The sequence below is a fragment of the Fukomys damarensis genome, unplaced genomic scaffold (genome assembly GCF_012274545.1).
Source record: "Fukomys damarensis isolate Sample0158 unplaced genomic scaffold, DMR_v1.0_HiC HiC_scaffold_5, whole genome shotgun sequence".
Lineage (NCBI taxonomy): Eukaryota > Metazoa > Chordata > Mammalia > Rodentia > Bathyergidae > Fukomys > Fukomys damarensis.
In genome coordinates this window covers 83,452,550-83,480,017 of record NW_022900917.1, presented here as the reverse complement: position 1 = coordinate 83,480,017, position 27,468 = coordinate 83,452,550, and the positions used below count along the sequence as shown (strand labels likewise).

The 27,468-nt window shown below is 45.3% G+C and overlaps 1 protein-coding gene and 1 pseudogene across 5 annotated transcripts in view; one reads left to right on the top strand and one right to left on the bottom strand.

Annotated features, from left to right (window-relative positions):
• Positions 1-27,468, top strand: part of LOC104872897 — a 501,420-nt gene that overhangs the window by 10,426 nt on the left and 463,526 nt on the right. The gene's annotated exons all lie outside the window — the stretch shown is intronic.
• Positions 4,336-6,011, bottom strand: LOC104872861 (annotated as a pseudogene).

Sequence of the window (27,468 nt, the reverse complement as noted above, 5' to 3'; positions counted from 1 at the left end):
GCAGGCCTGATGTCTTGTGAGTGAGTGTGGGAACCCAGGCAGCTGTGGGGAGCAGATGTAGGCAGTCCCAGGGCTGTGGAAGCAGGAGATGGGCTGGCTAAGGAAGGAGCTGTGATCTCTGTGTGAGATCCCAGCTACAGAGGGATGAAGGCTCTGTTCTGTTTTGGAAGCTGCCTAGATATGTCATGTCTTGAACTGGACAAGGCTCTGGAGCACCCATCAGGCCCATGTCCAGTCAGATGTTCAGTGAGGACCAAAATATCCTCTGCCACAGGATGTGGCAAAGCTAGCAGTGCCTATAAGAGGTTCTGAGCAAGTGCTCAAACTCCAGCAGCCAAAGAGTGAACTCTTGATAGTGCTTTGAGACAGGGTCTAGAAAACATGCAAAGAACTTGAGACACAAGCAAAGCCAACATTGTTAGACCACTAGTAGGCATGTGCTCTGTCCCTGTCTCTGATGTCAAGACTTGCCTTATAGCACCTTCTTCCCCAGCCTGGGGAGTCATCTGGCTGTTGCTATCTGTGATGTCTTTGGTGGGATATAGGGCCCTAGAAACTTGTAGGCCCTACCTGTATACTGGCTTGTCATGGGGCCCTGGGATCTCTGAGGCCAAGGGCTAGGAAGGCCACTTGAAGTTCAGACTGTGGAGTCTGTTATGGTTTGGATTTAAAATGTCTCCCACAAGTTCATATGTTTGGAAGATTTTTGGATCATGACAGTACTATACTCATTAGTAATTCATCCACTGATGAGTTCAGTAGCTGAGTATGCTGTTAGGAGACAGGCCTGTTTGGAGGTAGGTCACTGGGGGTGTGACCTGGAAGGGTGTATTCTTGTCCCTGGCTCCTTCCTTCTCTCTCTGCTTTCTGGCCACCATGGGTTGAACACCTTTCACTCTGCCATGCTCCTCTGCCATTCTGTCCCTACCTTGGAGCCAGCTGCCCATGGACTGACACCATGAGCCAAAATAAATTTGTCCTCCTTTAAATTGTGGGTGTTGAGTATTTTGTCCCAGTGATGGGAAAGTTGCTAATCCAGGACCCTTGCTTATATCATGTAAAGGCCAAGGTTGACGAGCACAGACAGAATCCACCAGGCCTACCCCTTTCTTTCGTAGCGCTGGGCCTTCAGGGAGTGACATAACCTTTTATTTTAATTTAATTTAATGTCTTTATTGATAACATACACATACACAAACTCACCACTTCACCCATTTTACAGGGTGCAATTTAGTTGTTTTCAGTACATTCTTGGTGTTTTGTATCTGTTACCAATATCTATCCCCAGAACATCTTCATCACCTCAAAGGCAGCCTGTGTCCTTTAACAGTCACCCTCCTTTTTCTGCCTCCAGTTCTAGAGTCCAGTGGTCTGCTTTTTGCTTCTAGCTTGCCTGTCCTGGCTGTTTCTTAAACAGCACCTACACCATGTGCTTTTGAATCTGGTTTATAACTCTTGGAACTTAGCCTTCTCATTTACATAATGGGTGCACACCCTGCTGCGGTCATTATAGAACATGAAATGTGCTGCTCCAATGCCCACACATGTACAGTAGGCTGGAAGCAAATCTCCCCTTCTCTGTTACGGCTCCTGTGTCCTTATGGACTGTTTCTACAATGTTCTGCATGAGTTGACCAATTGCCCTGATGGAGTGGAATGAAAAATCACAGTGGTGGGGTTTGTCAGCATTGTGGTGCTGTGAGAACCAGAGAGCTAACTTGTGGCCTGTCTGGTAGCAGGAAAGTGTTTGCTGTGGATTCCCTCCACTGTGAATTTATACTGTCTCATGACCATTGTTTCTCGACAGTATGGTTGTGCTGAATCCCAGTCTAAACAACTCAGAGGTCAGAGTGGTCTGGAAGACGCCCTCTCTGTAGGAGGAGTGTGATACAGAAAGCAGAGCTCTTTTGGGAGACTCCCCTCATACCTGGCCTCAGGCTAGGAGGGTCTTGGGCTGGGGACTGGAGCACCAGGAAGCCAGGAAGTGTGGTGGTGGTGAGAGGTAGGAGTGGGCACTGGGCTGGGGGCAGAACACAGTGCTCCATGTGCTTGTGACTCACCCCTTGCCACCTTCATTTCATTGAAGTTTGGTACACAGTACATAGCACTCATCAGTGCAGTGAGATTTGTCCAGCAGACCCATATAACTCCCACCCCAGTGAAGGGAAAGACCATTTTGGTAGTCTCAGATAGTCCTTTTGTCCCTCCCTAGGGGACAGTCACCTCCTCCTGTAATCTCCACTAACCTCTTTTGCTATTGTGTATTTGATATCTGCAGTTTTACACCCTTGAATCATTTAGCATCTGACTTAGTTCTGGGCCCAGAGTGTACGTGTGCTAGTACAGACATTACCTCATTTAGTGACTGAGATCTGTATCTATGGCTGGATCATGAATTGGTCACTGAATGAGGAATTGTATATAGTATATATAATATTCAGAACAAAAAAATGGACGAAGGAAACTCCAACTTGATGACTTTGCTTTTACTTGCCTAACTCTCATATGCAGTGCTGTGCTGTATAACCAAACATAATATTACAGTACTGTCGACAAAAATTACTGTACTTCTGTACTGTAGAAGAAGCCACCATAAGGCCGCACTGTCACTCACATTCCTGTGTCGTAAGTCTGAGTAGTAGGTTGTGAATCTGAGCAGTAGGTTATTAAATGAGGAAACGTGCAGTGATGGGTGCTTGTGGGTTTGTCACAGCTTGTGTTTCCATCCTCTTGTTGATGCCTGCTTCATTGTTTCCAGCTGTGACTGTTGATGAACATCAAGGTGCTATTGACATTTGTGTAAAATTTTTACACAGACACATGTTTTCACTGTTTTTGTGGGGTGATAAATACCTAGGAGTTAGATTGCTGATCTGTGATTTGTGTGACTTTTCTAAGAAATGACAAACTCTTCTCCATAGTGATTGTACCATTGTAAATTTCTCTGAGCAGTAGGTGAGACCTCATTTTCACTTAGCCCTTGCCAACACTTGACATTGTCAGATATAAGTTTAGCCATTCTGTAGGTGCTGTGTAGTGGTGCCTCATTGATTGTGGATTTAATTTACATTTTTCTGATGTTGAGCATCTTGTGTGCTTATTGGTCATTTGTGTATTGTCTTTGATGCAGTGTTGTTCAAATCCATTGTTGGTGATATATTTGGTTATCATATTATGTGAGCTCATTTATTCTGGACACAAAGCCTTGTTGAGTATCTGTATTTGCATATTTTCTTTCAGACTGGGTATCAGACTGCCTCGACTACTGTACCTGTGAAGTACATCTTGATATGAACTGGGAAGTATTTCCTCCTCTTTTTTTTTCTTTCTTTCTTTTTGCTCCTGGTACCAGAGATTGAACTCAGGACCTTGAGCTTTGAGGCAGGCCTGGTGTGACTGAGCTAAATCCCAAACCCCTCCTCCTTTTGTTTTCTGAGTTTGTGTAGAATTGATATTATCCTTCTGGTGAATATTGGGTGAAAGTTACTGGTAAAGCCTCTGGGCCTAGAGTTTTGGTTATGGGACTATTTTGAACTACAAGTTCATTTTCTTCCAGGTTAAAGTGCTATCCCTATTATCGGCTTCTTCTCCAGTAAGCTGTGGATTTTTGCATTTTTCAAGGAACTCATCCATTTTATTTAAGTTGTCAGATTAACTGCCTTGAAGTTTATCATGGTATTCCTTAGTGTTGTATCCTGTCATTTGGGTTGTAGGATCTGCAGTACTATCTTCTTTCTCATTTCTGGTGTTGTTATACTGTATTGCTTTTGATTAGTCTGGTTTAAGTTTATTGTCCTATAATGAATCTTAAATAAATGTATTGATTTTATTGATTGGTTCAAAGAACAAGAGTTTTTTTTTTTGGTGATGGTATATTTTAATCTTCTGTTAAAGCTCTAAAGTTGTAATAAATTGCTAACCAAATTCTGGTAGAGGTAGACCCCAAGGTTTTCCTTCCATGTGTCAGAACTTAAGTCTCCCACCTTAACCTATGTGCATTTCCTTTCCGCTAATTATACAAACATGATTCAATTTGAAATATGCTATGAAGGATCATTCAAAGAGTAAAAAAATTCTTAATTACCAGCTTAAAATCACTTCTAAAAATGTACACAGTTCATAAATATATTTTTCTTCCAAGTTTATGAAAAAAAGGTAGAGAAAATATACAATGCAAACGTGAACAGTCTTTTGACAAAGACATCTGGAACATTACTAGGGAATGAACATAAGATTTTATATTAGTGTTTAGAGATCCTCTTTATGGGTCACATTAAATTTCCTATAAAGTAACTAATTTATTTTCAGACTTTGAACTAATTCTAGTAAGCAAATCTATTTCCATTTTGAATCACATACAAGAGCTATGTGATCAGAGGGACAGGAAACACTAGGTAAGGCCTGATGGGTAGTAACTTCATGACTAGGTAATGGAATCACTTGTTCAACCTCTAAAGCGTAAGTCAGTGAAAATGTAATCTAGACACCTATGAAAGCCACCCACATAATTTTTGTAGGCAGGTTCACCATAAGCACTACTCAATTTGAAGAAATGCGGGAAAGACCTGTTACATCTTTCCTCTTCCCCATTGGAAGCCCAGTCTTCATGACCCTCTGGAATGTTGCCATTGATGACAAATTCATTCATTCTGATTGATGATATACTATTGAAGTCCCCACAAAATACAACAGGAATGTCAGGATACAGATCACAGGAGACATGTTTAATGTGAGCCAGGGATACTACCATCTGAGATGGATGTACCCACTTTTGGGATGCCAGTAAAGATGTGTATTAGCAATACATACCTTTTTAGAAGAGTCCTTTGTAGACTGAAGAACTGAAATCTGCAGGACAGAAGATCTCTGGAGCACCTTCTCCTGCACCAGTGGGTACAAAGCTAGCTTCTCCAGCAGTTCTTTATGAAGTGGTTGGACTCCAGGGCTTCCTGAAAAGAAATGTCATGGAGGCCAAGGAGGGTGAACTTTGACTTCTGGTAAAAAGTGGCCAGACCTTCCTGCTGCTTGATTTGAAACATGCCCTCTAGCCCAAAGTCTTCCAGAGCAGGTACCATGCTGTCTGAAAACATTGTGTGGTCAACCTCCTACAAATAGATGAGGTCTGCACTGTAGCCTGTGAGTTCCTTCTGGATAAAGTTCTGGAGGTGGTCCACCTCCAGGGTATAGGGGGTACAGTATGTGTACAGCACAATCCTGGAGAAGTCAGTCTGGGCGGAAGTGCCTGCCAGTTTGTTGTAGGAGACTGCGGATGACAGCGTCCTCCATCACCTTGTTGTAGAGATGCTGGTCGTTAAAAGTGCAGGTGCCAGGCCCCGCCTCCACCTGGCACAAGCTTTCCAACTCCCAGCTCGGTGGAAGTGCTGCCCATTGCAGTGAAGCTTGCGCCATTGCCGGATGTCAAAGTTGGATGGGGTGCGGTCCTGCATACCAGTCTTCATCCAAGTGGCAGACTGAAGAGGGGCCACCGCTCTCAAACTCTACCACTCAGGGTCTAGCTTTTTTGTACCAGCGGAAGAAACAGCCTGCTGGATCCCCAAGTTCGAGTCTGTTTGGGGCACACCAGGAAGCCCACCATGATGTAGCGCGGCAACTGCAGCTTGGTGAAGGCGGCGGGTCACCCTCCACCTTGACTTGGCATGGTCAATCTGAAGCACCAAGCAGCCCTGCCAGGTGTCCACATTGAGTACATCCTCAGCCACTGCCTCCTCCTGTAAATACAGCTTCACCACGGCTCAGAGGCCGCAGCCAGCTCAGGTCCAGGCCTTGAGTAGTTCGCGCCTCTGCCCGCGTTCGGCCGGTTCTTCCTGCTCTTTTTGGCCGGCCGCCTTTGTGTTGCCCTTGAGGGAGGCATTGGTCAAGATATGGCTCAGGACCCAACCCAGTGGTGCACACTGATCACATTGCATGTTTCTGTGGCTGCCATCTGCCAGCGCAAAAGACAGGCTCCGCTTGGGCTCAGAGGGCACACAGCGCATTATGGTTCGCTCCATCTCGCCTGCCCTTTCGTCACCCACTGGTCCAGGCTACACTGTTCCACCGCGGACCAGACTCCTCGATGCGCTGCGTGGACGGTCGCCTGAGAACCTGGCAGCTTAGCAGCTGATAGGACCAGGGACCAAGGAGCGGCCTAGTGCACAGAAGTTATAGTCAAAGATCAAGATTTTTATTTTATTTATTTTCTCTGTTAACTCTGTTCATCTTTATTTTCTTCCTTTTTACTTTGGATTTGTTTTTTCTGGATCACTGGCTTGGGACTGTTCTTTTCTCATAAGTGTTTATCATTATAAATTTTTCTCTGCACATTGCTATACAAATTTAAATATATTGTATTTTAATTTTATTCAGTTAAAATATTTCTGATTTCCTATGTGATTTATTATTCTACTGACAGTTATTTAAATGTGTGCCATTTAATTTCAAGTAATTATATATACTCATAGATAGCTTTGTGTTACTGATCCTAGTTATTTTTTTGTGTTCAGAAACTATCTTTTTTATATGGAGTCAGCTATCATACATATGTTGAGACCATGAATGTTCCATACATGTTGACAAGAATTTGTGCGCAGCCATTGTTGCAGACTGTTTTATCCTGTCATTCAGGCTGAGCTGACTGGTGGGTAGTGTGTTAGATCTTCTGTCTCTTCACTGATTTTCTGTCCCTTTGTCCTTTTAGCTACTGAGAGAAAAGTGTCAGCAACTGACTGGTTATGGATTTGTGATTCTCTTTCCAACTGTCAGTTGGTGCTCTGCATAAATTTTCCAGCTATAATAACAGGTTTAGAATTATTTTGTTGTAATCAATTGGCCATTTATCATTGTAAAATGTCCTGGGTTTTTTTTTTTTTTTTTTTTTTTTGTACCAGGGATTGAACTCAGGTCCTTGCGCTTGCAAGGCAAGCCACCAAACCGCTGAGTTAAATCCCCGGCCCCATCCTGTTATTTTTTATTGTATTTGTTTTTTGAGTTTTACTCTAACAACTCTATTATTGTGCAGTCACTCCAGCTTTCACGTGGCTTAGGTTTACATGTTGTATTTTTTCAATCTTCCCATTAGCTATATCTAGATTTATATATAAATACAATGGTTTTTATAGGACGATCTTTGCTTTCCAGTTGGAATAGTTGGGACTGTGCTGTCTGATAGACTCTTGGCAATGGTAGAAATGTTCCATGTTTTTCATTCTTCAATATGGCAGCCACTTGCCAGATGTGGCTAAATAGCACTGGAAATGTTGCTGTTCCATCTGAGGAACTAAATTTTAATTTCAGTTAATTACAGTTTATATTTACATTGTCACAAATGGCTACTGGCTACTGGATTGGCCAACTCATGTTTAGAGCATTTATCTTTGGTGCGAATATACCAGTATGTTTCTGGTTTAAATCTGCCATCTTGATATTTGCTTTCCTTATTTCCCTTTTGTTTTTTTCTTCTTTCTTTCTCTCTTCTTTTTTTTTTTATTCATTGTTTATTGGTACATTTAAAGCAAACAATACAGTTACATTTGGTTTTGGGATCTTGTACCTTTACATGATACATCTTGGTTCTTATTTTTTCCCCATACCCCCCACTTCACTCCCTTTACCCTCTCTCTTCTATTTTGGAGTTGAGTGTTGTTCAGTAATCTGTTCTCCCTCCACTGTTGGCTTACTAGCTATTTCTGTTTTTTTTTTTTTTTTTTTTTTTTTTTTTTAGTGGTTTACTTTAGAATTTATAATATGGTATGTGTGTGTATTTAACTTTTCACAGCCTACCTTAAAATAATATGAAACCATCCCACATATATTGCATAAACTTTATTGCACTTACTCCTAGTCCTTTGTAATTATTTCCACACATTTACTGCTATATGTGGTAACAACAGATTATTAATAGCACATTCTACTGATTTTGCTTTAATAACCCATTGTCTTTTATAATAAAAACAAATGTCCTTAAATTTACCTTCTGATTTACCATTCTGGCATTCTTCTTTTCTTCATTTAGATCCAAATTTCCTTTTATTGGTACTTTTGACCTGAATAACATTTTAACATTTCTTGCAGTGCACATCTGGTTGGAACAGATTCTCTCAGCTAAATCTTTATTCTGCCTCTATTTTTGAAATACATTTTCACTGGGTATGAAATGCCACCAGAAAGTTTCTTTTTCTTTCAGAACTGTAAAGATACCATTCAGTGAAGTCTTTTTTTATTTTTATTGGGTTTATTGGTACATTCTAGGTATACAGTACATTCATTACTGGGCCTTTACATGACAGATCTTGGTTCTCATTTTTTCCCCTTGTCCATGCCTTCCCTTCACCCCTCCTCCCCTCCCCATTTACAAACACTTTATTTCCATTTTTTCATTTTCTCATATTTTTTTTCCTTTATTTCCTTTCCCCTACCCTTCCCACTTTCCCTACACCTTTAGCCCTTCTCTTCCTATTTCACATTGTTAATTATCTCATTAGGATCTTGTGTACTATTATAGTTTTTCACACCAGAGAAACTATTCAGTATTTACACGTGTGACTTATTTCAGTGAAGTCTTTATAGTATTTTGTTCTTCTTTATGCTATGTACAACTGTCCTCTGGCCCTTTTTGAGATTTCTAACTAATGACTGCTTTTTTTTTTTTTTTTTTGCAATTTGTACTGTGCCTTGGGATTTTTTGTTTGTTTGTTTGTTTGTTTTTAGCATACTGCTTGGGACTTGTAGATGGTTGGTCGTTATTTTCTGAGATTCCTTTTGCATGGTTGGTTGCCTGTGCCTCCATCCTTCTCCTCCTACCCGGAATGTGTGTGTGCATGAGTGCTTGATATGGCCCTGGCCCCTGGGGCTCTATTCCCTTTTCTCAGCCTTTTTTAGTTTCATTTGTTTGGTTTCTCTTCTTTGTGTTCAAGTTCACTGGCCCTTTATTCTGCAGTGTCTATACTGCTCATCTTAGGCAATGGAATGTTCACTCTCAGTGCTTTCTTTTCCATCTGTAGTCATTTCCCCACTGTCTGTTCCCTGCTTTACTCCTTGCATTTCCCTCTCTATCCTTGAAGTGGTTTGTAACTGTGCATCAGAGCTTGACAGTTGTTACTTAATGCTTTTCTCTACTAAGTCCATCTTTTCTCTGCCACTCCTGGGCCTGTCCCTGCTGGATCATTTTTCTCATGGTCTTAAGTCACATCATCCTGTTTATTCATTTGTCTAGGAATCTTTAAATGTGAATTATTATTATTATTATTATCATTATTATTTATTGTAGTTGTTGTTGTTATTTTGGTAGTGGTACTGGGGCTTGAGCCCAAAACCTTCCCAGTAAGTTACCTTTCCAGGCTTTTAAATTTCTTTTTAAATTTTGAGATAGAGTTTCACTAAGTTAGTGAACTGCCCAGAGTGAGCTTGAACTTGTGATCCTCCTGCTTCAGTCTTTTAGAGTGCTAGGACTTGAGGTGTGCATCATACTGCTTGGCTAATTGTGAGCTTTGTATGTTTTTATGATGGATTCAGTTATTTTCCTTTAGAGGAGGATTAGACTTTGTCTAGGGGAAATGTTTTATTTATTTTTCTCATTGCTGAGACAAAATACTGACACCCAACAAAAGGAGAAAAATGTTATATATTATATTATAGTATTATATATTATTATATTATATAGTATTATGTACTATATATTATAGCTCACAGTTTGTTGAGGTTTAAGTTCATAATTGGCTGGCTCCAAGGCAGGGTGGCATGACAGAGGAATCATGGTAGAGGAGAAACAACAGTTCAGGGCAGTCAGAAGGCAGTAAGGCAGCAAGCAGCAATGTGGCAAAGCAGCAAACAATGACAGCACCTTTCTTTCTGTCCCTTATATTCCATCCAGGCTACCCACCCTTAGGGCAGTTAGCAAAACACACAGGGTGGGGCACCCTTAATCCTAGTGTTGCACCATGAATCAATCACAGCATCACATCCTTAATCCCAGCATCACACAGTTTAGATCTAGCCACCTCTGAAAATCCCCATCTATGACTACATGAGGCTTTGGGGGAACATCTAGATACAAGCCACAATAGGCAGTTAAGTTACTTACAGGTCACTCTGATCTTTTAAAGGAATGTTTTTAATCTTTCAACACCTCACTAGGGTAGTGCTTTCCCCAGCACTAGCTTAGCTCTACTTCCCTTTTGTGGTCACTGCTGGCCGTCAGTGACTCCTCCATTCGTACAGGGTAAGCTCAGTGTTTCCAGTGTTCATCAGGGAGCCTTGCATGAACTCTGCTAGTGTTGGTGGGAACTGGGAATTATTCCTACATAGTCGTTCTTTCCTTAGCCATATTGGTTTCTCTATTTGGTTAGGTGCCGTGCATATCTCTTCAGCTCTTTGCCTCCTGTCTAGTCCCCAGTATCTGCTGACCAGTACCTGTGTTTGGCTGTGCTCCAGTATGGATTTTAAACCTATGAGATGGCTGGGTTTTATTCCTCTTCCTTCTTGATCAGCAGTCTGGAATCGCTTGTGGCATAAAGCTGTATGATCTTAGGACTTAGCTCATTTTTCTTTTATTCTTTCAGAATTATAATATGCACTGAGTGTTGGCTAGTGTCAGACAATTGTTTCTGAAATTTCATTCAGTTTCTAGCCATTTACATAGGAGGGTAATTCTGGATCCTGTAGCTCCTATATGGCAGATACATTGTTAATGCTATGCAGTGTTATTTCATGAGAACCAGGATTTTTTAAAATTTTCACTTCTACTTATCTACTTTACCCTTCAATTCTTGTTCCTAGCATTTATCTCTGTAAAAATCAACCCCATGTGGCCAACTGCTGGGCTAGGTCTTGTTCCTTTGCTGACTCTCTGTGACCTGCTATCTTCCTTGGGTTGCCTTTTCTTCATTCCCCCATTGTGAACAACCCTACATTCACCTTGACCATAGTAGATAGGATCACCTGGGAATAGGTGTTGGCTGAGAGGAAGAATGATTGCAACAAATAGTTCTTTAGTTTCTCTTTGTAGATAAGAAATAAGGCAAGGATTTTCATGTTGTCTGCATTCCCCTCTGTGTTTCTCTTGTGGAAAAGCTGCCGTTACCCTAATTTTATAGGTGAAATGATTGAGGCTATAGGGCTGGGGCTTTATGTCAGTGGCACTGAGCCTGCCTTGTAAGCACAAGATCTTGAGTTTGGTCTCTGCTGCCACACACACACACACACACACAATGGAATTAATGAGGCTGTAAGAGCCCCGATAATGTCCAGAACCCAAATGTGTGTGTGGGCAGCTGGATTGGGAGTTCAATGTCCTAGACTCTGAGGCATCTCATTCGGGTTGGTGGTAGTGGTGGTGGTGGTGGTGGTGGTGGTGATGGTGGTGGTGGTTGTAGAGAGTGCTAAGGTGTTTAGCTGAGGCATGTGAAAGTCTCCATCTTGAATTCTGCTCTCTGCTGTGCTACATAGCCATGTCTCCATAGAGCCATTGGCTTGTCTTGGAGGCCAGGAGATCAAAGTTGATTCCTTTAGCCAGGGCCTAGCACAGCCACTGGGGATGAGGGCTAGGTGTGTCCTGGCCCCTCCTTAGCTCTGGTTGTAGCTCACTTTCTGACTTTCCTGCAGTTGGCAGAAGGACATGCAGCTTTCCTCTGTGCATCTCTAGTTCCTTTTTGGTAAGGTGTGCAGTAGTTTGGTCAGCTCCATTGGCCCTGCCAGCTCTGCCCACTTGCAGGGATTCTACAGCTGCCCTTAGCTCAGCTTTGGCTTGCCAACTGCATGTGTCATTACAGTGGCAGCTACAGGAAATGTGCAGGGACCCACCAGTGGTCCAGCACAGAGCACTGAGGCCTATGGTGTCACTTCTGGGGTTTGTAGAGGAAGAAATCCATGACAGTTCCTCAAAGTAGGAATAGACGTTGGTGAGTAGAAGCAGCATGTGGCACTGGGGGTGGGGAGTACACACTAGGGCTTGTCATGAGGGGTGCAACAGGACCTAGTCTGACCAGGCTGTGGCTGTGGGACCTTACTTGTGGAAGGGGGATCCTCTCCTAGCCCCTCAGGCCTTCTGCCCTTCTACAGAAAGTCCTCTTGTCTCCTCAGAGGTCAGTCATGGGCATAAGTTCTGTAGCTGACTTTGACCACCAGGAGACCTTGCTGGAGGTACCTCAGGAACTTTGGCCCAGGGGAAAGTGAGGGTGGAATACGTGGAAACCTAGACAGAAGCATAGCTCTTGGACATGTTGGGGGGCACTCAAACAGAAATGTTGGACTGCTAGGTAATTTCCTTGCTCTGCAATATGAAAATTCTGGGTCTTGAGGCCCTTGTGTGATTACTTGTGTTTGTTTCTTGCTCGTTTGTATCTGACCTATACCTGCTTCTGCTTGAAGCTGTTTGTCAGAGCTCTTTCACCCTGATCCCTCTCATCATAGCAAGCACCACATGATTGCCTGCAAAGATCATCAAGGGTTGGCTGGGGTGCTCCGTGAGTCTGTTATGCAAGGGAGAGACTGGCCAGCAGTAGTCAGGGCTCTCAGTAGGCATAGTAGGGGGTGGCTGTGGTGACTCATGTACCCACCCTTTGCTTGCTGGGATTCCCTCATCAGTGAGCCAGTGCCCTGCAGTGTTAGACCTCATGCATGTGCTGAGGAGTGGCTGTGAGAAAAGCACTTTGTCTACATGGGGCCCTGCCTCCTCCCAGGAGACTGTTTATTCCAGATAGCTCTGGGTGCTCCTCTAGCTCTGAGTCCAGTCCTTGCAAAGCCATCACATTGGCAGCACCTGGGTAGCATGGACCTTGGATCCTATGCTTTGGTGGCTGTGCTAGCTAGCCTTAGCATGGCAAGGGCAGGGGTGGTTCTACACCATTGGACTATTGATTTGCTTCTTTAGGAGCTTAGAGCTCAGTGCCCCTCTCTTCCAGGTGGCATGATCATGGGCAGGTGGCATGAACTTGGAAGATGGTCTACCTTCTGCCCTCAGCTTCTCCATCTATGCATAGGCAGGTTGTATGCTTGTTCATGCTGGAAGGTGTTGCCTGTGGTGTCCACTGGAGCCTCCAGCTCAGGGGCACAGCTTGTCCTCCCAATCTTTTTATTGTCGCTGCTGTTATCCTGAAAGCTGGGCTTCAGTAAAGTTATCTTAGTGGTCCTAGAACTCACTACCCACCTTGGGTGGGATACCATTTCCCAGGTCAGATCAATGAATTGAGCTGGCCCCTTCTGGAAACAGCCTGGATGACCGCTCTCCCCTCCCCTGGATGACACCCCTTACTGTGAGTATGGCAACTAGAACTGGAGGCCCGGAGGCATGGGCTGGGAAGCCCATAAACCCAAGAGCTCCAGGGAGCCCGAGTGCATCAGGGAATTCATGTTGTCTCTGACCCTATCCAGCCAGCTGTGTGAGAGCTGTGCTTGCGGCCCATGTTCTGGAGGGTAGTCATATGCCAGACCCAGGCAGATGACAGTTTGCTGTGTACTAGGCTAATTTCAGCAGGCTCAGAGAGCAGAAGTGTTTGGAGGGGATCCTGGCAACTTAATGTCTCCCATCCCTTACTCCCTTGGCAGAACTTACACCATGTTCTTAAATTTTACATTATGGAAAACTATAAACACAGGGAAAAATTTGAAAGAGATGCACAATACCTACCCCCATTTTCCCCTTGACTTTCCTCCCCATTGACCTCACATATCTGGCCACCATCTGCACTTTAGATTCAGCTAAAACTCAAAGCCCTTCTGAGACACAGGGCATGGCCTCACCCTGGAGGATCCCTCTTCCCTGCCCTACCCCAGCACAAAGGCACTGTGGGCTGCTTTTGTTCATTGGAGAAATGTGCTCTGGTGTCTGGTGTGATGTGCCTGAAATTCATAGTGCTGCATGTAAGGAGCACTGTTTTATGTGGGATGTGTGTGCCCATCCATCTTCTTGTGTCTCCTGGATATTGTGGTGTGCATGTGCCTGTCTCTCCTTCCATGTTTCCTGGACACAGTTGCCCACATGGCATGTGTGCCTGTTTGTCCTCCCATGTTCCCAGGACATTGTTATGTTTGTGGCACATGTGCCCACCACCCTCCCATGTCTGCTGGACACTGATTCATGTATTTAATACACCTGTCTGTCCTCCTGTACCTGCTGGACATTGTCGCCACATCTCCTGCCCATCTTCCTACATCCTGTTAACACTATTTACCATATGGTACACATATCTGTCCATCCTCCCACAATCTCTGGCCACTTGTACTCTTTCCAGGTTTTGAGTCATTGGAATAAAGCTGCCTGGAACTTTCTCACACAGGGTGCTTATGACCCATGTTTGTTTTCTCCCTGTAGAGGCCCAGGATAGATTTGCTGCCACAGAGTGGGCAGATATTCTACTCTCCATGTTTGCAGACTTTCACTGTAGGGGCCATGTCATTCTATACTCATCCCAGTAGCATCAGAGCATCCTGGGGACTATGTCCTCAACCAGAATTTGGGGTGTTTCCCCACATTTTCTCCATGGTTTTGTTAAGTTGAGGTAAATTTTGTGTGATAGTGAATTAACATTTTAATCATCTTAAAGTGAACTTACATTCAGTAGTTTTTAGTATATTTGCAGGGTTGTGCAATCATTACCACCTTTCAACTCCAGGACATTTTCATCAATCCAAAAAGAAACCCCAGGTCTTCCAACAGTCACCCTACTCCTACCTCTGATCTGTCTCCATGGACTTATTTCTGGATATGTGGCTTCTGTCACTGAGCACTGTGTATTTGGGACACATCTGCATCGACCTTCTGTCACTACTTCTGTCCTTGTCACTGGCACTGTTCTGCCTTGTGGCCAGATGGGTCTCACTCACTTCTGCTGCTTGGCTGGTGAGTGTGTGGGCATCTCACCTTCTCACCAAGCATTGGTGTTGTTCTGAGAATTAGTGTTTATGGTGCAGAAGTTCTTGTGTTTCTGTGTGTGCACGCAGGGTGAGATTGTTGGGAGGATAGTGGTGTCCCTTTCTTGTGAGGAGCTTGAGTGTGGGAGTGCAGGCAGGGACGGATGTCCAACCCCAACTCTCTGCCTGATCTTGTAGAGGCCCAACTGGAGGGCAGGGGCTGGGTACGGAGCAGCTGTGTATCTGAGGGTCCTTTGAGAGTCACTAGAGTGGTTGAATGTGCTGGTTTCATAGGCCACACCACCAGCCTGTGTTCCCCCTAATCTTATCTTTTTCCAGCAGCCCAAGTTGCTGGCCCTGACTGCCAGAGCTGTGCCCGCAGACGTCAGCCTGCATCTCCTGAATCAACTCCCATGGTGAGTCTGCTGCTTGACTCTCCTTCCTGGTTGCCTGACCACTTAAGTGACATGGATGCCTACTGACTTGTGGCCTTTCCCTGCCGCTGATTCCCTGCAGCCCAGTTCTAGCTTCTGAGACTGGGTCATGGCCAGCTCCCCGGTTGGAGGCTCAGTTTTGGTGCATGGCAGAGCCAGGTCCACAGTGTGCTGCTGTGGCCACCTAGCTCCTCTCCTCTCTTCTCTATTCCCCCTGGTTCCTCCTGTACTCACTGTGTGAACAGTGGAGTTCTTTGGAGGAAAAGCATGTCTCAGGTTCCCTCAGGCCAACAGAGGTAGGAGAACAGAGGTCACTGAGACTGAGGCAAGAGCCAAACCATGTATGCTCAGGGGGTAGGGGAGATGCCCTCTGAAGACATCCCTGAAAGCTCCTTGGGTGGTATTTGGGCCTAGGGATAGCTTAGGGGGATGGCCTTGTACAGGGTGGCCTCTGCTGAGAAGGGGTAGTTGAGTCAGCTTTGAGGCCACTGGGTCCTGGTGTTCAGGCTGTATAAGTGATCTGCACTGGACCTGGCTGAGTGTTCTGTGCCTTGCCTATGCTGTGGTGGCCACACATGGAGGGTGCAACAGTGGTGAGGAGGGGGCTTCTGTTCTTTATGCCTTTTCCTGCTTCTTTTGGGCACTAGCCTCCTTGGAAAGGAGCCTCCAGTCCAGTCTCTGGGACACTGAATGACCCACAGGAGCTTTGAGATAGGCTGTGAGTTGTGCCTACTGTGTCTCAGCACCTGTACATGTTGCCACATGCAGCTTATACATCCAATCTGTTCATACGTGCATCTGTACCTGGTGCACATCCCCCTAGGGATGACAATTTCTGCTACTTCTGAATAGACGTGGTGTGATGACAGACACCTCTAATCCTTGCCCGCACCTGCCAGTGAGCTTGGAGCCCAAGACTAGGTGCTCCGCTCAAGTGCAACAGTGGTACCTGCAGAGGCACATGCAGGTATATGCTAAGGCGGTAGTGTGGGTATCAGTACACAATGCTTTGTCCCCCAACATGAGCAACACGTGTGTCTCTGCCTCACACCAGGCTCGCCTACAGCCCTGCATATATGTGAATGCACTTGTGGACACACAGGCTGATTTAGAGCAGGGATTTGTGGTTTTGATTCACCCATATGAAGAGCAAAATCTAGATTGGGGTTCCCCTAGGCCTGCCTTGGGCCAAGTTTGCCCAGGATGAGGTCTAGGCTCTGAGGAAGAGGTGCTTCTGGTGCTGTCTGCTAAGCCAGGCCCCTGGGTAGTTGGAGACGAAAGGTGTTTTTATGGTAAGTGTGTGCCTGTCCCTGGCAGGTTGGTCAGGGTTGTTGGCACCCAGACCTTGGCAGGTTGGGGACCATTGCTTTTTCAGGCAGACCATACAATAGGTGCTAGCCTGGCTGTTTGTAGGCCCAGCCTAATCCTGGTCTGCAGTGACAGTTGATGCTATCCCACTTGGCAGAACAGCTCACTGGGCCTACTGCATTGAGTTGCTTGGATTTGTCCTCTGCACAGAGCTATATGGACTGAACCTCTGAGCAAGGATTAGAGGTGTCTGTCATCACACCAGGTCTATGCAAAAGTAGCAGAAACTGTTCTTTCTGGGGAGGGGGAGGGTGCCCCAGCTGCATGTGTTATATGCAGTTCTATTTGGGGATTTTCCTTTTAGTTCTTTAAAAAAGTAAAATTAGTTTCTGATTGTGAGAGTAACATATACCCATTTTAGGAAATTTTGGCTTGCAGGGTATCTGAGGAACCAAGGTTGACGTGTGGTGACTCCTGGAAGCCTTTTCTCAAATCCATACACGTTCTGTAGAATCATATTCAAGGGAGTGCCATTCTGGAACCTGCTCTTTACACTTGGGCATGATGTGCATGCCTCATCAGATGCCTGTTGAAGCCATGCTTTCAGTGGGGATACTAAGCACGCTGTTGAATTCACATGATTTAAGTAATGAAATGCAGCTATATCATTCTGCTCTGTGTATTTTTTTTCAGTGTTATGAATAGTTTTCAGTGATGTTATGTTTAATTTTTATGCCAATACCTAGTTCCTGGGTTTGGTCACTGGAGATTGGGGAGGTGGCTCTTCCATCTGGGTCCTGGGCTCCCTGTTTATTTAGCTGAAGGACAGCATCCCTAATTATGGGCCTTGGAGAAGAGAGTACTCTCCACAGGTAGTGGAGAGACCTTCTGATCGAAAGGCCTGGCCTACGCTGTCTGTATTGCATGGCCCTGGTCTGAGGACTGAGGGCCCGACAGCATCTGCCCCCTCCAGGATGCTGTCCTCGTTGGCTTCTTATGGTCTTCAAGGGCCTTCTGCAACCCTATCTGATATGTGCATATCATGGACTGTTAATATTTTAAAAATAACTTTGAGACAAAGATGGGGTTGCCAACTCTTTATTTTCTCCAAGTTGACATGAAAAAAAAGGGGGAAGAAAAGCTGACAGTTTTTTATTTGTTCAGGTAAGAACATTTTAAAACTCCATATCGGGGGCCGGGAATTTAGCTCAGTGGTTCTGCTGCCTGCCTTGTAAGCCCAAGGACCCAAGTTCGATACCTGGTACAAAAAAACCCACCCAAAAACAACAACAACAACAACAACAACAAAACAAACAAAACTCCATATCATTAGCGTCCCTTACTGTCCTTGTTCATGAAGAAAATGGTATTTCAGTGCTGCTTTGGAAAGAGGGATCCAAGCTCATGGGAAAGCATGGACTTCTGCCTTGAGTATAGTCAGCTTCATTTGGGTCTCATGGTGGAGCCTGTTCTCATTTTGCATGACATTGTCAGCCCTGAGTGGCCCTGCCCTGGGCCTCCCCATCACAGGCTTCTACACTAGAGCATGTGGGCTGTGTAGGTGACCCCCTGGGATCAGTGGTAGCAGAGACCCTGCTGATCTGGTCCCGGGAAGCCCAGTGTTAGCTCAGGATGTTGTGGGAGCTCTGTACTGAATTCATGAACAGTAGCTTTAGTGGGTTAGGGTATCAGAAAATGCATCCTCAGCTTTGTTGTAACTGTCACTAGGCAGATGTTTCTGCCTATATCCATTGCTCCAGCGCCAAGAGGGTCCATACTTGGCTCTGGGTTTGCCTTAGTTCAGGGCCAGCAGGGAGGCTCCCTCCAGCAGTGGAGAGGTTGCCTCTGGGCCAGGTCTTCCTGTTCCAGACCTATCCTAGGTGGTCCCAGTGTCTCTGAGTAGGTGCAAGACTCACATGCAGAGCTGGGTCCTGAACAGGAGCCACAGCCTCTCCTGGATAGCAGTTACTGCCTCTCACAGCCCTGTTGGGTCCCCAGTGTGGGGAGGTGCAACTCCCTGGCTGTGGTTGGGTCAGCCTTGCCTTGGTGGTCTCTGCATTTAGCATTTGGCTGCCCTAAGTGGGGAACATTACTCTGCCACCTCTTTCTCCATGGAATTGCTGTTGTGGAACAATAGCAGCAACAAAACTGAGACTGCTTCTGGGATGCTAAAGATGAATACTGAAGTGGGTGCCAGGGAGGCAGCTCCATGGAGTCTTAGCATTGCTTCTCATACCCACCCTCCCTCCAGTCTCATTGTGGAGCTTGGCCCTTGCCCCAGCCTGGACCCGTGCCCAGGCTCTTCCTTTCTCCCTGCTTTCCATTCTTGCCAACTGCTGTCCGTCAGTCTGTCAGTGGCCAGCAGTGTACTTCCTGATGCTGCCAGAGGGAATGTGCTCTCTTAGGCACAAGCCTGGGCTCAGAGGGGGACCTGTGGAAGATTCATACTGCCTGTTGCCACTGCCCATTTGTTGCACCTATACGGAGTACAGGGAGGCCAAGGAATCTGGAGACTGGGTCCAAGGGAGTCAGACTGCAGGCTCCCCCTCCCACTAGAACCAGGGTCAGAGGTTCATATAGCAGTGGGTATAGTGACCAGCCTGCGAGGGGGCTGAGAAGCCACCAGCAGATAGGCAGAGGACCAAAAGTGGATATACGGAGGCCAAGCATGGGGTTTGGGGAGGGCTCTATTGTGGGGCTAAGGAAAATTCCAAAGCTTGTTTCCAGGCTGACCAGAGGCCAATTACCACAGGGCAGAAAAGGCCAGGTGTTATCTTAGCACAGGGCAGGGTGGGGCCTGAGGCAGCAGCAGCTGCAGTGGTGCTGCAGGGTAGCAGGTCTGATCATGGCCTGCTAGGTAGGCTGGGCAGCTCGGATTCCTGGTGCTCCTGTCTGTGAAGGGACAGTAGGATTTGACCTTATGAAGACACCACAGAAGAGGCCTGTTCCAGGCTTGGTGTGTAGTGGGCTCCGGGATAGCCATGGCTGAGCTGATCTGGCTGACTTGATTGGGGGTGCTATAGCTGTAGCAGTGCGCTCAGCCAGCTGGAGTGCTGGGGCCTATCCTGGTGAGGAGAGGCCAGTGGTCAGATAGGTTGCTTGCAGTAAGGTTTGCTAATCTGCAGAATCTTTTTGGAGCTCAGACACCCAATTCTGGGGTCAAGGCAGCTGAACACTGTAGGAGCTGAAGAGTTGTGTTTGAAGCCTCCTTGCCCTGTCTGACCAGACCTACAGCGACCCACTGAGAGTTTGGCAAAGACACTTCTTAGCTACTCAGGGGTAGAAGTCACAACCAGCTCCTCCTCTGGCTTTTCTGAGAAGTATAAAGCTGCAAGAGTTCATTTACATCTTGTCAGTAGTGCTTTCTCCTAGTCCCAGCGCATGCACACACACACACACACACACACACACACACACACACACACCCATACCCATATATGGTAAGGGGCTTGGCTCAAAATTGATGGTGGAGGGCGGGCACTGGCAGGGGCTGGTGCCTACTAAGTGCTCACAAATGTCATCCCAGGCTCTGCCCCTTCTTTCTTACAGCTTTCTCCTACCTATTTCTGCCTCTCCATGTTCTGTGGACCTGGTCTCTGATCTTGGAGGTGTTCTGTGGGACAGTAGGCTTCAGGACTGGTCATGTGTCCCATTCTTCCCCCACTACCTGTCACTGACCATCCAAGCTTGGCATAGCTTGGGTCATTATAATCATGAAGTTCTCTGGGCTCCATTCCCTTCCGTGGAGAGTGGCTAGATCTGCATAGGTGTGGAGGGGATGTGATGGCCCAGCACCTCAGTCCTGGTATGTGTCAGAGGCCTGGCTTTCCTAGGGCTTTCCAGAATGTCCATCCTATGGGCCACCTTCTTGGATCTTCCCAGGAGGTCATAGTGATGCCTTCTTATTGCAGTGAGGGCTGTAAAGACCCTGAAGTGAAGACTGGGATGGTTTTGCATCTGAGGTGGTTGGGGATGCAACCCCTGAGGGTTTTACCTAGCCCATGGGCAGTGATGGAGTCTTGTTGGCCAGGCACTTGGCTCCACATAAGCAGCACATTCCTTCCCTTGGCCTGAGATTTGCATGTTGCATGGGCACCAGAAGGGATCAAGAATCCTTGGATCAAGACAATCCATTGCCTTGGGCCTCATGCACAGCTCTTTGAGGGCCTTAGTCCTAACAGCCCAATGTGCTGTACTAGGAGGTCAAACAGGACAGAACCATGGAACCATGTAGCATCTTATTTTAGTCTTGCTGAGCCCGAGCATGCTGCACATGGGGCCTGCAGGATTTGTTTGAGAACCATGGGGAAGAAGATGCATGCCCAGTTCATTCCCCTCTCATTTGTTACTGGAAGGCTTCCCATGTTGGGGTTAAGCCTGATCACTCAGGTGACCTGTGGGAAGGCTGAAGACTGGCTTCTAGAGCTGCTATGGGGCCCAGAGACCTAAGCAGAGCCAACTGACCAAACCCAGGCCCCTCAACTACATATGAAGAAACTGAAGTCCAGAAGGAAGGACTTTCCTGGAACACAGAAAGATCAGAGCTGGGAAGAGGCATGATTTTTTTCCTCAAGGTAAGGGGGGTGGTGTTTCTGTGTCCTCTTGGGCTTTCGGAATGCTGTTGAAGTTTGAACATGGAGTACATAGACAGGAGTTTTCTGGGGAGAAGAAGCCCTCAAGCAGCCCCAGGGTAGACCTAACTCAGGACCTTGAAGATAGTGAGTAAAAGATTCCATGAAGTTGGTGGGTCAGGAGTTTAGCAGTTGCTCTGGGGAGAACTGTGTTTGTGCCATGATGTTAGGGCTGAAGCTTGACCCACTCGAAGCCCTGGGGGTAGAGGGAGCTGGGGATGGTGCATTTGGATTCTTCTTCATTTGTGTTATCAACATTTGGGATGGCTCAGATGCTGAGCTTTGCTGGGTCACCACCTGGAGCAGCTGGGTTGGCTCAGGTGCTAGACTGCTGGTCCTCCACCTGGAGCAGCTGGGACAGCTCAGATGCTAGGCTCTGGTAGGCTGCTACCTGGAGCAGCTGCATGATGTCTTTGGGGAGCTTGGCTTTTTTTGCCTGTCAGTTCAGGGTCACTGTGAGTTTTCCAGCAAACAAGGAGAATGCAATGTTGCCTTTATGGTCCACTTCTTACCCCTGCTTTGTGACCACCTGGGCCTACCCACTTCCCCTGCCCTGGACCCTAGCAGTGATTCCTCCTGGCTTCTTATCTTGCCCTAATGGCTGATTCTCTGAGCTGAGGTCAAAGTGATCTTTTAAAGTGGTCTTGGAGATAGGTCACCCCAGACCTCACCTTCCCAGGCCACAGCCTGGGATTTTGATCTTCTCTCTGGCTTCTAGATCTTCCTTTATGTCACTGTACACCTTACCTACTCATCTTTCCTAGCCATTTCCTTCCCCCGAGGGGGTGACAGTCAGGGCTGTCTGTACCTCAGTGCTCGTTTGTGTCTCCTTGTGGGGCAAAGCCTTAGTCTATGGAGCTGTTTTTGAGGGATAATGTCTGGTCAGGGCAGGGGCAGCCACCCATGTGGAAGGCGGGGAAAAGGAATCAAAAGCAGCTCAGTCTGAGGCTCTTGCTGCAGCCCTGGAGTCCTTCTCCATGGAACCAGCAGGAGTCCTGCAGATGCTCTGAATGAAGACCAAGAAGTTAGAGGTGCTAATTGATCTCTTGGGTCTGGAGAGCAAAGTGACTGTTGTCTGGGAGGGGAACTGCAGGGGAGGTGGAGAGAGTTCAGGGCTGGTCTGTCCTGCCTTGCCTGTCCTAGAGTCCTGCTGCCACCTGTAGGCTCGTTTGTTTCTCAGGACCTCTGTGTTCTCCTCTGTAAAACAGGAATGATCACAAGAAGTAGTTGAGATGCAAGCCAAATACTCAGGACTTTTAGATACCTCCACATGGCATCTTAAAGCAGATAGTGACAGATGGAGCTCACTTTCCAGGTCTACGGCAGACCTGCCTCAGGTGACACACCCATAAGGCACTTGTAGCTCATCCCCATCCAACTGCTTGCCATGCAGCACCCACCTGGCTGGGATGCAGGGCAGCTAAGCAGGAGTGCTGGGAGAGGGTTCCTGGGCCAGGTGACGTCACTTGCACACCTGTCTCACCTTTCAGCTGCTGGCAGTGGGAAACCATGCAGAGCTGGCTTTATGGGAATGTTTCTTTTGTAAATGAAACATTAGTAGTTATGAGACTCCAATTTGATCAATGCTGAAGGTCACTTAGTATCTTTTGGCTCTGCCCAGCTGTCAAATTTACGCACAGGCCAGCATGTTATGGTGACAAGACAGGTGCTGTGCTTCTTGGCATCATAGCTGTACTTATGTGTGAATGTGAAAGAGGGGGATGGCTTCCTTAATGCAGAAAGGAAGTTCTAAACTTTGTTTTGTCTTACTCAATGAATTGCCAAAGTACTCCAGGGCCTTTTGAGGTCACTACCATACCCCTCACTTTCATACTTAGGACCCAGGGCAAAAGAATGTGTGCTGAAGGGTAGAGGTGGGGTCATTCCTGTCCCTCCACCCCTGCTCCCGTGTTCTGTGGTGGTGTGTTAGGATTGGACAGGGTGGCTCTGAAGACGTATGGGAGATGTGACAGAAATAGTGTGGGGTGCTATATTTGTTGTTACTATAACTAACTAATGTTACCATGATTATGATTTTTTTTTTTACAAGCACAGAAAATGTCCTTAAATGAAATGTTTGTAGTCTGCCAGTCCTAGGTTCCCTCATTCCCTTTCTGGTCACCCTGGGGAGTGGGCTTTCCCTACCTCTGTAACAGATCTGTACCAGATCAGAGTTGCCATGGCCCTTGAGAACCTGACACCTGTACTTTCTGCCCAGTCCTGACATTGGTGACTACCATGGGTCACACATTTCACCTTCCTACCCTCACCCACCAGTGGCATCTCTGCACCCAAGAGCTTCTGGTCTCTATCTGACTGTCCCTCTTGGGGTGTTTCATAGACCTGGGTGGGAAAGCTGGCCTCTCAGAGTTTTATGGGAGCAGACACAGGTGGAGTTCCTTCTGTGGTACACTGTCCACCATGGAGACCTCTGGGTGGTTGTGGCCATCCATCACCTTTACCTATCCCACCTCAGGTGCCACTCACATGTATCTCCTCTCCATTCCACCAGCCTCATCTCCCCTGGACTGAGTCCTACTACACATGGTCCCTACATATCCTCTATAGTCCAACCCATTGTCCTGCCAGGTGCAGTCCTCTTGCACATGACCCTGGTTGGTTGTCCCCTCATTGCCTTGAGATGAAGGATGGGCTCTGCCTGAGATCCCAGGCCCTTCCTCTGGTTAAGTGTTTGCTGTCTGTGTAGCCACTGCTCCCTCTCCTAGCCCAGCTGACCTCCACCCCTTAACCAGGTACCCGCTACACCTCCTGTGAACCTCTGGGGTCCTTAACTCCGTGCCGTGCCCTAGTCCTGCCAGAGGTAACCTAGTCCTAGTCCAGAGGTGCAGCTCCTCTAACATGAACTCCTTGGAGCCAGAACTTTCTGGCCAGAGCTGATGCTAACTAGGAGATCAATATGTGCCCTCTCAGAGTTCCCTGGAAGGCTCCACGAAGTCTGAGTAGGCAGTAGCAGGAAGGGCTTGGCCCTGGTGGTTGACTGGCTGAGTACTGTTGGCCAAATGTAATGACCTGAGTCTGAGTTCTGTCATATACTAAAGGACTGAAAAAATATATTTATATATATTAAATAATATATATTGTATATTTAGTCATATACCAAAACCCTAGTACATTGCTTAGCAAATGTAATATGCCCAGCTTCCTTTTATTCTTTCTGTCCTGCCTTACTCAGTGACCACCACAAGTCCCTGGCTACCTGTGTCTTGATGTTCCCATCCCGAAAATTTTTTCAGCCCTATGCTGTAGCATGGCTGTGAACTTGGAAGCCCCTGTCTCATGAAGGGAAGGGGAAGTTAGAACAAAGTCAGGAGCCACGGTGACTGAGGATGACAGGTAGCATTGAGAGCTGGCCAGGTATGAGGATGGCTGTGTGTGTACTGACATGGGTAGGGCCAGCAGGCTGGTAGGACCCAGAAGCCACCCTCTTCACATTGGCGGCCTTTGTTGTCACCCCCACCAGGAGTCCTCTGTTTTGAGACTCTCTCTCATTTTTTTGTTTGTTCTATTTTTGTTTTTGTTTTTTTATTAGTACATGTTTGCAATCCACAGTGTCCACATTCTTGTGGGGAGTTGGTAGTGCATGTGTATAACACATCTTAATTTTGTGCATCCCCTTTCCTTCCCTTCATCCTCCCTCAATCTCTTGATCTTCTCATTTGAGAAAGATCTATTTCCCTATCTTTTATTAAATTTGCTCTTTGTTTATATTTTGGGTTTTTAATATAAGAGAAACCATTTGATACTTAAGATTATGTATCTGATTTATTTCACTTAACATTATGATCTCTAGGTGCATCCATTTTCCTACAAGTGATTCAAGTTTATCCTTTATGGTAGAGTATTACTCCATTGCATATAAATACAGTGGATCCTTGACTTATGAACTCAATCAGTTCCTGAGGGTGTGTTGTAAATCAAGTTGGTTGTAAGTCAATATAGTTGAGACCTGAATGTTTACCTGGGTACATGCTGTAGACAATAAGAGGCAGATGAATCTTTCCTTAGTCTAATTAACCAAATTATTTGTATGTCAGGTTGGTTGTAACTCGAGGGTCCATTGTACCACAATTTTTTTATCTACTCATCTGTTGATGGACATATAGTCTGCTTGAAGATTTAGCTGTTATGAGTTGTGCTGCCATCAATGGGAGTACATATGTATCATTGTAATATGGTTTCTATAACTCTTCGGGGAAGATAGCTAGAAAGAGAATAGATGGATCAAATGGAATTTCTAGTTTTAATTTTTTAGGAATCTCCATATTGATGTCCATAGTGGTTGTACTAGTTAACATTCTCACCAACAATGTAGAAGGTTTCCTTTTTTTCCCTGCAGCCTCACCAGCATTTGATGTCTTGATTACAGGAATTCTTTCTAGGGTATGATGGTAAGTCAGTGTTGTTTTAATTTGCATTTTTCTAGTGGCCAGTGCTGTTGAACATTTCGTCATGTATTTATTGGCCAGTCGCACTTCTTCTGAGCAGAGTCTTCATTTCATCTGCCCATTTTTTGATTGAGTCTTTTATTTTGGAGAGTCTAATGTTTTTTGCATTCTTCGCATTCTAGATATCAGTCCTATCTGAGGAATAGCTGGCACGTTGTTTTAATTTGCATTTTTCTAGTGGCCAGTGCTGTTGAACATTTCGTCATGTATTTATTGGCCAGTCGCACTTCTTCTGAGCAGAGTCTTCATTTCATCTGCCCATTTTTTGATTGAGTCTTTTATTTTGGAGAGTCTAATGTTTTTTGCATTCTTCGCATTCTAGATATCAGTCCTATCTGAGGAATAGCTGGCACTTTTTTTTTCTCATTTTGTAGATTGTCTCTTCACTCTGCTATTTTTTTTTTTTTTTTTGCTGTGCAGAAGACTTTTAATTTGATATTATCCTATTTGTTGGTTCTTGGTACTATTTCATGTGCAGCTGTAAACAGTTGACTTAAATAGGACAAACATTTTTTTTTACTGTGACTTTGACCATTTCCAGAGATCTTGTTTGTTCACGGGGACCCAAGCTTCTGTGAGCTTTCTCTTCCAACTATGTGAAGAACTTCCAGCATTTTTAAAGGGAAGGGAGCTGATGGCAATAAGTTTTCTTTGTTTTTTTAATCTCAGGAAGTCATTTTTATTTTGAAATATATTTTATTCTTGGTATTGAATACTGGGTTTCCAATTTTTCTCTCAGCTAAAAATGTCTCTATTTTCTTCTGGATCAATAGTTTCTGATGTGAAATCTGCTGTCATTATTTCTCTTTATTCCCATGTATATTATGTGTCTTTTTCTCTTGATATTATGGACATTTATATTTGATTTTTAAACGTTTTAACATGATGCATTTACAAATGTGTATAATTTTTATTTGATGGGTAATTATTCTACTTGGGATCTTTGAGATTCTTGAACTTATGATTTGATCTCATTCATGTCTCTTCAATTTCTTCCCTCTCCCTCCTTTTAACCTATTAAAATGCTAGCTGCCAGCATGCTAGACTATTTGCTCTTCTCACATAATGCTAAGATACTGTTCTTTTTTCCTCTGGATTTTGATTTATCTCCTTGACTTTCAGTTTGATAATTTAGATTGATTTACCTTCTCTTTATCACTTATTTTCAACAATTTTATTTAATGTGCTTTGGAATTGTTTCCTTTATGCTTATCTTAGTTTGAGTTTTGTTGAATGTCTTGGTTCCATCGGTTTATACTTTTCATCAAATTTGGAAAACTTTTGGGCATTACTTCCTTAGATTGCTTTTGCACTCCTCTTTTTTCTCTATTGCTAGTTATAGTTATGTTTGGCTTCTTGATGCTATTTTATAGGTTACTAGGCTTAGTTTTCCTCTTTTTTGTTTTTTTTCCCCCCAGGCGTCAGTTACAACAGTTTTTATCATTAGGTGTTTAGGTTCACTGATCTTTTCTTCTATAGTGTTTACTGCTAAGCCTTTCAAGCAAATTTTTGTTTTGTAAATTTATTGTGTTTTTCATTTCTCAAAGTTGCATTTGATTGTTTTGTGCATATTCCTTTGTTATCCTTGTTACATTTATATTTCACACTAAATACTTAAGCATATTAGCCATGTTTGTTTGTTTGTTTTTTGTGGTACCGGGGATCGAACTCGGGTCCTTGCGCTTGTGAGGCAGGCCACCGAACCGGTGAGCTAAATCCCTGGTCCTTGTTTGTTTGTTTATTGTGGTACTGGGGATTGTACCCAGGGCTTTCTTTTTTTTTTTT